Consider the following 10,109-nt stretch of genomic DNA (forward strand, 5'->3'; position numbering starts at 1 on the left):
CTATTGGTGAGAATTTTCTTTTCTTTTTAACTGATAAGTCCTTGTTCACATTCTTGAGTGCTAAACTACAAATAAAATAATATTCAGTTGAGAGAGAACTTATCTCCCAGGTGTTTACTTTTAAAATATGTAGTTTTGTTTATGGGGTATTTAGTTCTTAAACATACACATAGATATATGCAAAGGATCCATCATTTCTGACCTCATAATGAGTTATTGCAGGAATCCTAGCTCTCTCTTAGTGTGTGTAATATCATTTTGAGTTAAAGCAAGCACATTTAAAATTCCCAGATGTGCAATGTAACAATCACTATTTCTGGTAGGTTTGTTTCCAGGCATTTTGGACATGCAAATTTTCTTTGGAGAGGGTAAATTTAAACACCTGACAAAATTCTCTGATTGGAACAAATGACACTCTACCTCAGCCATCAACATCTTTTCTCTTTTGTAAATTTAAGAGAGGAGATGGAAGGAAAAAAAAAATAAAACTAGTTCTTTGGTAATTAGCCATGACTGGAGCAATTCAAATTCACAACTTAATGGCAATTCTGAATTGTTTTACATTACTTAAAGCAAAATGTTCTCACTTGGATCCATCATCCATTAAATGAGACATATTAATAAATGCTATATTAAAAAGCAAAGCTTAATTGAATACAAGATACTTATAGAAGATAGGTTCATCTTGCTTGAGGGTAATTTTTACTGCCTGCTGGAAAAGGTATATTCTCAAACTTAAAGGAAATGAGAGGTTTTTAGAAACCACACACCAATTTCCAAGATGAAACAGATACATTGGCCATTTTTTTCCATCTCTAAGCGACAAGCAACTCTAACATATCTTTACCCCCTTTTCTAAAAGATTGCCCTGGGTTAAAATATACATCCCAATAAAAAGTCTATCATATAGGAAAACCATGTAACCTTCCCTTCATAAGGAGACAATAAAGTTTTTTCTTTTTGGATACATGTAAAGTTCTTACTTCAGAAAGTTTACAATAAATAACACAAAATATAAAATTGTTTCATACTCTTTCAATCTATGCAAGAAGTTCTTTTGGCTAAAATATTTTTGAATTTAAAAAAAGAGCATTTGATGTCTATATATTGTTATGAAATGATTTATAGTATGATGCAGTTTACCTAAGAAAGATGGAGTATACAAAAACATTTGCTTATAGTAAGTAAAGCATGAAAAAATATACAGTAGAATTAAAAATAAGGGTTACTTATAATGAGAGAAATAAAATAGAGGAGATTTCTGTAATAATTAGGCTTCTTTAAATAGTCCTTGTTTTGTAAATTCTACTTTGGAGCTATGCAAATATTTCTTATAATCATTAAAAAATTGAATTAAAAATCCAAAATAATACAAACAAAAATAAAATGTAATAAATGCATGTGAAGATGTACAAAGTTGGTCATAGCCACACAGGTGGGAATGATGCCAAATGGATTTAAAATACAGTAATTTGTTAATTTGTAGTAGAACCAAAATAAGTATTGTGAAAGTTATTAGTATTTTTCAAAATTTATATTTCTTAAAGTGGTGTTGATAATTCCTTTCTGAGGTAATTGTATGTATTGTAAAGTATACAAATTGAATAATCATAATTTTTAAAATTCTATCACTCTTGATGTCTTGGAAAAATGACCTTCTCATCGTAGGTAAAAGAGATACAAATACAAGGTAAAGCAGATTAAGTACAATTACCTAAATTTGCCTATTTATTTACTTATTTATTTTTAATTAGGCTCCATGCACATCATGGAGCCCAACATCAGGCTTGACCTCATGACCCTAATACCAAGATCTGAGCTGAGATTAAGAGATAATTAACTGACTGAGGCACCCCAAATGGGAAATGCTATCATGAAGTCATGTACTTTATCTTGAAAATCAGCAAACAACAACAAATTTCTAGCATTTTCTACTAAAAAAGACTTAGAAAAAAATGGTTGCTCCCCTAGAAATAGCATGCCGAGATCAGCCTTCCATAAGATTTGATCCAGGACATGGAGGAGAAATGTCTTACTCTAACTAAGGATAATATACACAAGAGGAGTCTGCAACATCCTAATATCAGACAGCGAGGAAACTCTGGAAGAATGCTAGGATCATGTCAAATAAATTCAGGAACCTAAAAGAAGAAGCATCCACTGACCAAAGGTGGCACATGCTTGACATTACCAAAAATAAACCATCAAATATATTCACACCACGTTAATTAAAAAAATTTTTTTTGAAGCTTGAGTTAAAATTATAATTGAATTAAAATTATATTATTTTGAAGCTCCTAAAAATCAAAAAAAGAAAGAAGTATTTAGGTTTTTCTCTTAAAAATTGTATGTGATACTGGGTAATCAAGTAGGGAATGATAGGAAACTACTTTTTATAGAAACTTTCTAGGTAATACATAAAGAATGAACGATTGGATTAGAATTTTTTTTTTTGCTATACTCAGTGAATTAATGGATTTATGCATTAATCATCAATACTTGTTAACATCACACACACACACACACACACACACACACACAACCAGACCAGATGTGTTGCCTGATAAAAACTATGTGTCTCCTGTTGAAAACAACATTTAGATATATTATAAAATATTCTTGTTAAAAAAAAAAAAATCCAACCTGAAGCTAGATTCACCTACCAATGTATAGGGTATAACATGAAGAGAAAAAGCAGTTTTATTACTTTGCAGCAATACAGTCCTCCAAATCCAGAATGTGGGGAACACTATAGGAAGGCAACATTCAAAAAAAAAATGGGAATAACATAGAAACCAAAAACAGTATAATAAACAAATGAATGAAAAGGAGAGAAAGTGGGGAGGAAGGAGAAAATAAGAGGATGAAAGTCTGTAAAGGAAAAGTAACTCAAAACATAATAGATATTTACACATATTTTATTTTTTAAAAAAATTTTATTTATTCATTCATAGAGACACAGCTAGAGAGAGAGAGGCACAGACATAGGCAGAGGGAGAAGCAGGCACCACGCAGGGAGCATGATGTGGGACTCGATCCAGGGTCTCCAGGATCAAGCCCTGGGCCGCAGGCGGCACTAAACCGCTGCACCACGGGGGCTGCCAAGAAATTTACACATATTTTAAAGCATTGTTAAAAAATTGTGACACATGAAATGATTAGAATTCGAAAAGTGACACTGAATATTAAAGTATTTGTACTGGGGATCCCTGGGTGGTGCAGCGGTTTGGCGCCTGCCTTTGGCCTAGGGCGGGATCCTGGAGACCCGGGATCGAATCCCACGTCGGGCTCCCGGTGCATGGAGCCTGCTTCTCCCTCTGCCTATGTCTCTGCCTCTCTCTCTCTCTCTCTCTCTCTCTCTCTCTCTCTGTCTCTCTCTGTGACTATCATAAATAAATAAAATAAAAATAAAGTATTTGTACATATTTTAGGTGTATTAGAGATACTGTGGTTACATTTTTTAAAAGGCTTATTTTTTAAAGATACATAGTTAACTGTGTGAATGAAATGTTATAATTTATCTAATTTGCTTTATAATAAAAATAGAGGTGGGAGTGGGTGGAGATATAGATGACACATGAGTTGAGGAAAAATACCACAAGTGATAACTCTGGCAGCTGAGTGATGCCCACAAGGGATCTATTACATTATTGAATCTCCTATTCTTTCTTTCTTTCTTTCTTTCTTTCTTTCTTTCTTTCTTTCTTTCTTTCTTTCTTTCTTTCTTTCTTTCTTTCTTCTTTCTTTCTTTCTTTCTTTCTTTCTTTCTTTCTTTCTTTCTTTCTTTCTTTCTCTTTCTTTCTTTCTTTCTTTCTTTCTTTCTTTCTTTCTTTCTTCTTTCTTTCTTTCTTTCCTTTTCTTTCTTTCTTTCTTTCTTTTTTTCTTTTCTTTCTTTCCTTTTCTTTCTTTCTTTCTTTCTTTCTTTCTTTCTTTCTTTCTTTCTTTTTTTCTTCTTTCTTTCTTCTTTTCTCTTTCTTTTTCTTTCTTCTTCCTTTCTCTTTCTTCTTTCTTTCATTCTTTCTTTCTTTCTCTATCTTTTTGTCTTTCCTTCTTTCTGAATCTTTTCAATTAGTTGGGAATTTTCCATTATAAAAGTTAAAAACAATGTTAACATTTAGAGAAAGTGAGAACACTTGAGCACTTAGTTTAAGCCATTTTTAAATGCATTTTTTTTTTGAAAAATTTAAAGACATTCTGGGGCACTTGGATGGCTCAGTTTGTTGAGCAGCCACCTCTTGATTTTGGCTCAGCCACATGGGCTCTGTGCTCAGAGAGGTCTGCTTGAGATTCTCTCCCTCTCCCTCTGCCACTCCCCCTGCTTGCATTCTCTCTCTTCTGTCTCGCAAATAAATAAACCTTCAAAACAAAAAGCCACTTTCTGTTTTTGAGAACTGCACTGTCCAATATGCTATCCACTAATCATATGTGAATACTGAGCACTTGAAATGTGAGCTTAAATTAAAATGTAAATGCACAATAAATTTCATATACAATATAAATGAATAATATCTCATTCATAATTTTTCTAGTGATTACATATTGAAATGATGATATTTTTGGTATTGGTTCATGTAAATATCTTACTGGATAAGTTGTCCTTGTTCTTTTAACTTTCTTAGTGTGGTTACAGGAAAATTTAAAATTACATGTCATTTGTAGTATGTTTCCATTGTATAGTGCTATTCTATATAATATAGGAAGGCAAACTAAATAATACTACTAAGGGCTCTTGAGAAATTAGCTTTAATGTAGCAATATACCTGATGTAAATATGCAGATAATTATAAATGGCTAAAGCATTTAAGCCATCAAGAGAAACAATAACAAAAAAAAAAAGAGAGAAACAATAACAAATTACTTATTCAGCTAGCAGGATGTACTATATAGAAATGAAAAAAATGAATAAATTCAAAATCTGAAATGAAATACTCTCTGAGCATAATTTCTTGAATGTTATTATTAATTGATTAAGTATAGACAGTAAAATATACGTTTGTTAAATGTTATCTCTGGAATGATTGATCATTATTGTGCATAATCACAATTTTAACTGGGAAGGTTTTATTATATCTTAGAGAAACATTAAGAACTATAATGCTCAGATGCTCCAGAATTATGTTTAAATATTTAGTATTGAATTATTAAAAATGTCCTTCTATGTTTAGTACTTTCTCACAAGTTTCAAATGACAAATGAAACTCCAACATTTAAGATGAGATTTTTGTTAATCAGTAGAATTTATTCTCATAAAAATTTTCATTTTTTTTAAAGATTTTATTTATTTATTCATGAGAGAGAAAGAGCGAGAGAGGCAGAGACACAGGCAGAGGGAGAAGCAGGCTCCATGCAGGAAGCCTGACGTGGGACTTGATCCCGGGACTCCAGGATCACACCCTGGGCTGAAGGCAGCGCAAAACCGCTGAGCCACCTGGGTTGCCCATAAAAAAATTTCAAAGCTAATTTGGAAAAAGAATAAAGTAATGCACATAGGTTTAGATAGAAAAATGACTTAGCCATATCAATTTCTATTATTTTTCAAAAAAAAAAAAAGAACTTTTAGAAACTATTAGTACAAGGCAGCCCAGGTGGCTCAGGGGTTTAGTGCCACCTCCAGCCCAGGGCCTGATCCTGAAGACCCAGGATCGAGTCCCATATCAGGCTCCCTGCATGGAGCCTGCTTCTCCCTCTGCCTGTGTCTCTCCATCTCTCTGTCTCTCTCTCTCTCTGTCCCTCATGAATAAATAAATAAAATCTTAAAAAAAGAAACTATTAGTACAGTTATACCAAAGAAATTTGGGGGCACCTGGGTGACTCAGTGGTTGAGCATCTGCCATTGGCTCAGGTTCTGCATCGGGCTCCCTGAGGGAGAAGGTGGCTGCTTCTCCCTCTGCCTATGTCTCTGCTTCTCTCTCTGTGTCTCTCATGAATAAATGAATAATCTTTAAAACAATTTTTCTTGAATGTACTAAAACTTAGCACTTCATAATTAATCATGTATCGTTACATGTATCTACCTACATTTTAAAAAAGTAACTCTTTTCTGTCAAAAAGGAATGATTCTCTTTTCTCTCAAAAAAAAATTCATACTGCTTTTCATTACTCTCTTTCTCTTGTCTACCTCTTTGTGCATGGAGGTTATATTGAATTTGGTCTTGATTGAGTCTGAATCTTAATTCTATTATTATGTATCTGCTTTTTGCAGTTCTCTGACACTCTTCTGAGTAGCCAGAAAATACTGCGATCACGTTATTTATTGTGGTTTGTTGGGAATATATGAGTCTGAGAGAATATTTTACCAATGGGACATCCAACTCATTCAAAATTAAGATAACGGATATATTGTAATAAAAGTTAGGAGAATGTGGTTTCTCACTCTCGAAATATCTTATTGTACTGTATTCATGTTTCTCTTGTAATGATGAGAGATGATACAATGCCTACAGAATGAGATGAAGTGAGGTGAATGGGATAAGCATTATGACATACCCCTAGGCTACGATGGACCTTCTGACCACATATCAGAAGAAGGATCATCTGCTTTCTGACTGTGAACTGTAGTTAACTGGGGGTAACTGAAACTTTGGGAGGGGGACTGCTGTAATCAGTATCAGCCTGTGTGCCCATTTATTTGTCTGAAGTTTTTCAAAGATAATTTACTAACAGGAAGGAATGGCAGGTATAACAGGCATCTCTGGTTTTATTACAGCACAGATAGTGTGATTCTTATCTTTTCCATGTATGGATGAAAGTCTTTACAGATTAGAGGATGGACAGTGGTATTGAAATCACATAATAATGATGTATGGGGTCCTTGCCTTAGAGAAGAATATGAGACAATAATAGATGACTCAATAGGGCATTTGTAAATGGAAAGAGAATATAAATGTGGACTTGTCTAATCCCCAATTATGTAAATAAAAGTAAATTTGAGTATCTATCAGGATTGTGTTATAAAATGGAGGGGGATAAATTCCAGTGGCTAAATTGCCTCAGACAAATTGCCTCCCTTATATTTTATTCATTTTTGGACATGACTGCACTACTTAATAGAATGGCCAAACTAGGGAGTTTTCTGTAGGCTGCATGACTAAATAGAAAAAGTCGGGTCACATCTTTTTTATCCAATGCATACCAGCATATTGTTCTACATAGTTCTTTGAATGTCTGTTTTAAAATTTTTTCATCAAGTATTTACCCCTGTGCATTGCTGAAGGACACAGGGAATATACCGATGGCCAATTCAATTTTTAATTCATTTAAAAAAGTTAATTCAAAATGATTAGTTATGTTATTCTTTTATTTTCTTAGGAAAACTCTTTTCCTAAGTAATAAAACTAGAAAGAACATTTCAACTTCATTTATATCAGCTTCTCACATCATTCCCCTTTGGCACAATCAGTGTAAACGAGTCTCAATCTATTCTGGTTTCCATTGGCATTAAAAAAAATAAAAAAGACTAGCAGTTCCTCTCTGGCAGCCAACAAAACAGAAAACACAGAAAATCAGTTCTTAAAATTTAAAGTACTCTTTTTTTCTTCGCAGTTGTAACTGTGACTCACAGTTCAGGAGTGTGGTGAAAATGTAGGTGTGACATATGTGTGACATATCATGTTGCTTAAGAACATCAACAATCTCATGTACTCAAGAATGCCTTAAAAAAAAAGAAAAGAAAGAAAGAAAAACAAACCCAGAGGAAGTTCACTTCTTCTTCTAGGTAGTTTCTCTAATTTCTTCAGGTATAAAATTAAATAGCAATAACGGATGTGGTTCCTGAAAGAAAGAAAGAAAGAAAGAAAGAAAGAAAGAAAGAAAGAAAAGAAAAGAAAGAAAGAAAGAAAGAAAGAAAGAAAGAAAGAAAGAAGGAAGGAAGGAAGGAAGGAAGGAAGGAAGGAAGGAAGGAAGGAAGGAAGGAAGGACATTAAAGAAAAGAACTTTATTTAGGAGGGAAATATTTCTTAGAGTGCCTGCCAGCTATTTCAAAATTCAATACAATCCTCTGGATTTTAAATTACAGTAAATCAACTTGAGGAGGAACAAAAAGAAACTTCAGTGCCAAATCAGACCATTGAAAAGAACATATCCTCCCAAGAATGATGATCTATAATTAATGCCAATCATTTGATAAAGATTAGAAACTATACACCAGCCCCGAGGAAAAGTATAGTGATTTCCACTCACTATTTTAATAGAAAGAAACTGTGATTAGATCCAGTGGAAAAGCATATTGCAGGGTATAAGAATGATGATGATGATGGTGGTGGTGGTGGTGGTGGTGACGATGATGGAGACTTAGAGCACTCGAGAATGGTTTAAGTAAAAAAGGTAAAAGCAATCAAAGACAATGAAACATTCATTTTAGTTTAAAATAATAATTCAAAAAATTCTTTATTTTGATCTTTTACTCTTTTAAATGACTTTCATTTTCTTATACCTATCCTGGGTATCCTCTCCTTAGATTATGAACAAGTATTTTTCTTTGTGTTCATGCTCATACTTAGCTCATGATTACATCTGGCTAGATTTACTCAATTGCACTAGAGTTTCCAAAATAAGTTTAGTTTCACACTCTATTTAGGCTTTAAAAGCACTGCTTCATAGCTCCTACTGTATCTTTCTGGGTAGTTCAGTCCAAAACCCTCTAATACAACACATTTGACATTGTTTTCCAATTAACTATTCCCAGGTAACAAAGAATCCCCAAACTTAGCAGTTTAAATAAATAATTTTTCATTAACATGTCTCATAGTTCTGCAGGTTGCCTCTGCTCAATTGAGTAATCATCTCTTTTAGTTGCAGATAATATCTAAGGATAGATCAGTCTAAATTCTTAAGTGTGCTGGACATTCAAAGTGGGTACCTAACTCAGATGTCTGGTACTTTGGTACTTCTGTCTCTACCTCTCTGTCTTTGGTATCTCATTTCCTCCTCATGGCTTTGCCTTCTTAGAGCATGCTGGACTCAGGATATCAGCCCCTTTTATAAGGACCTGGCTTCCAAGAACAGGAATCAGAAGGTGAATGCCCAATTAGAGGCTATATCTGGAACTGGCACAGAATCGTTTTGCCTATATTTTATTGGTGAAAGCAGTCAGTATGTCTGCTTAGATTCAGAAAGGTTAAAAAATAGATTCCAATTACTGATAGGAAAGTGGTTATGCCATAGAATATGAATAGCATAGAATATGGGTGATACTGTTGTGTCTTTAAATAACCATGTGCCATCTATGCACTATTTCTTCGAATATACGAGCTTCATTCCTGATTGCTCACTCATATGTACACCAAAATTTTCTAAATGCTCTCACTTTTACTTTATAGAAAATATTGAAGACATAAGGTGGGTCCAACCTCAAATTTCAACCCCTAGTTCTATATGGATTTTTGTATCTGCTCTCCTATTACAGTGGGGAAGGATCTGTTTGTGACAAAAACTAAACTTTTCACTCTGCTAAGGATTTTATCCTTATATTCTTTCTTGGCACCTTATCATGCCACTTAATTTCTTTTCTTCAAGATCTTTGATTTCTCTCTTTCTACTCATGAATTCTCTGTTCATACAACACAGCTCAGTATTCCCCATTGTTAAAACAAAAAGGCACACATTGAACAAAACAAAAACAGAAGTTTTTCTGTATTCAATGTACTCATTCAATATCTATGAGGATATAATCTTGCCTATCTCTTGGTTTCACCACAAAATTTTTTGGAAGAGTCATCATCATTCCCTTCCTTTGTATATTCATTCTGTTCTAAAGGAGCTTGTCAAATGTCAATATAAACTCTGTGGTTTCTAAGTCCAAAGGGTACTTCTTAGTGTATCATATTAGAAATCTCAGCTGCCTTTGACAGAACAGACCATTTATTCTGGCATAAAGTGTACTGAAGTATTGCTGTTTCTGCCTCAATGTCTCACAACAGTTTTAGAGAGATAGCTTTTTCTGAATTTAGTTAAATTTGTCCTGGGGGCTAAAGAAGAATCTGAGGACAGAAGCAATGACTATTTCTTCTAATGTCTTAGTTAGATCAGGTTCATTATGTCCAGCTTCCTTATCCTTTAAAATGACTTTGTGCTAGAAGTTTCTTCACCATCTTAATAAAACTCCAGTTGTC

At 33.6% G+C, this 10,109-nt stretch overlaps 1 pseudogene; it reads left to right on the forward strand.

Moving 5' to 3' along the window:
- The window catches only part of LOC129502278 (40S ribosomal protein S4, X isoform-like), a 136,324-nt pseudogene extending 128,011 nt beyond the window's left edge, over positions 1 to 8,313 (forward strand).
- Positions 8,314 to 10,109: the final 1,796 nt, after the last annotated feature.

Source organism: Nyctereutes procyonoides, unplaced genomic scaffold (genome assembly GCF_905146905.1).
Source record: "Nyctereutes procyonoides isolate TBG_1078 unplaced genomic scaffold, NYPRO_anot_genome, whole genome shotgun sequence".
Classification (NCBI taxonomy): Eukaryota; Metazoa; Chordata; class Mammalia; order Carnivora; family Canidae; genus Nyctereutes; species Nyctereutes procyonoides.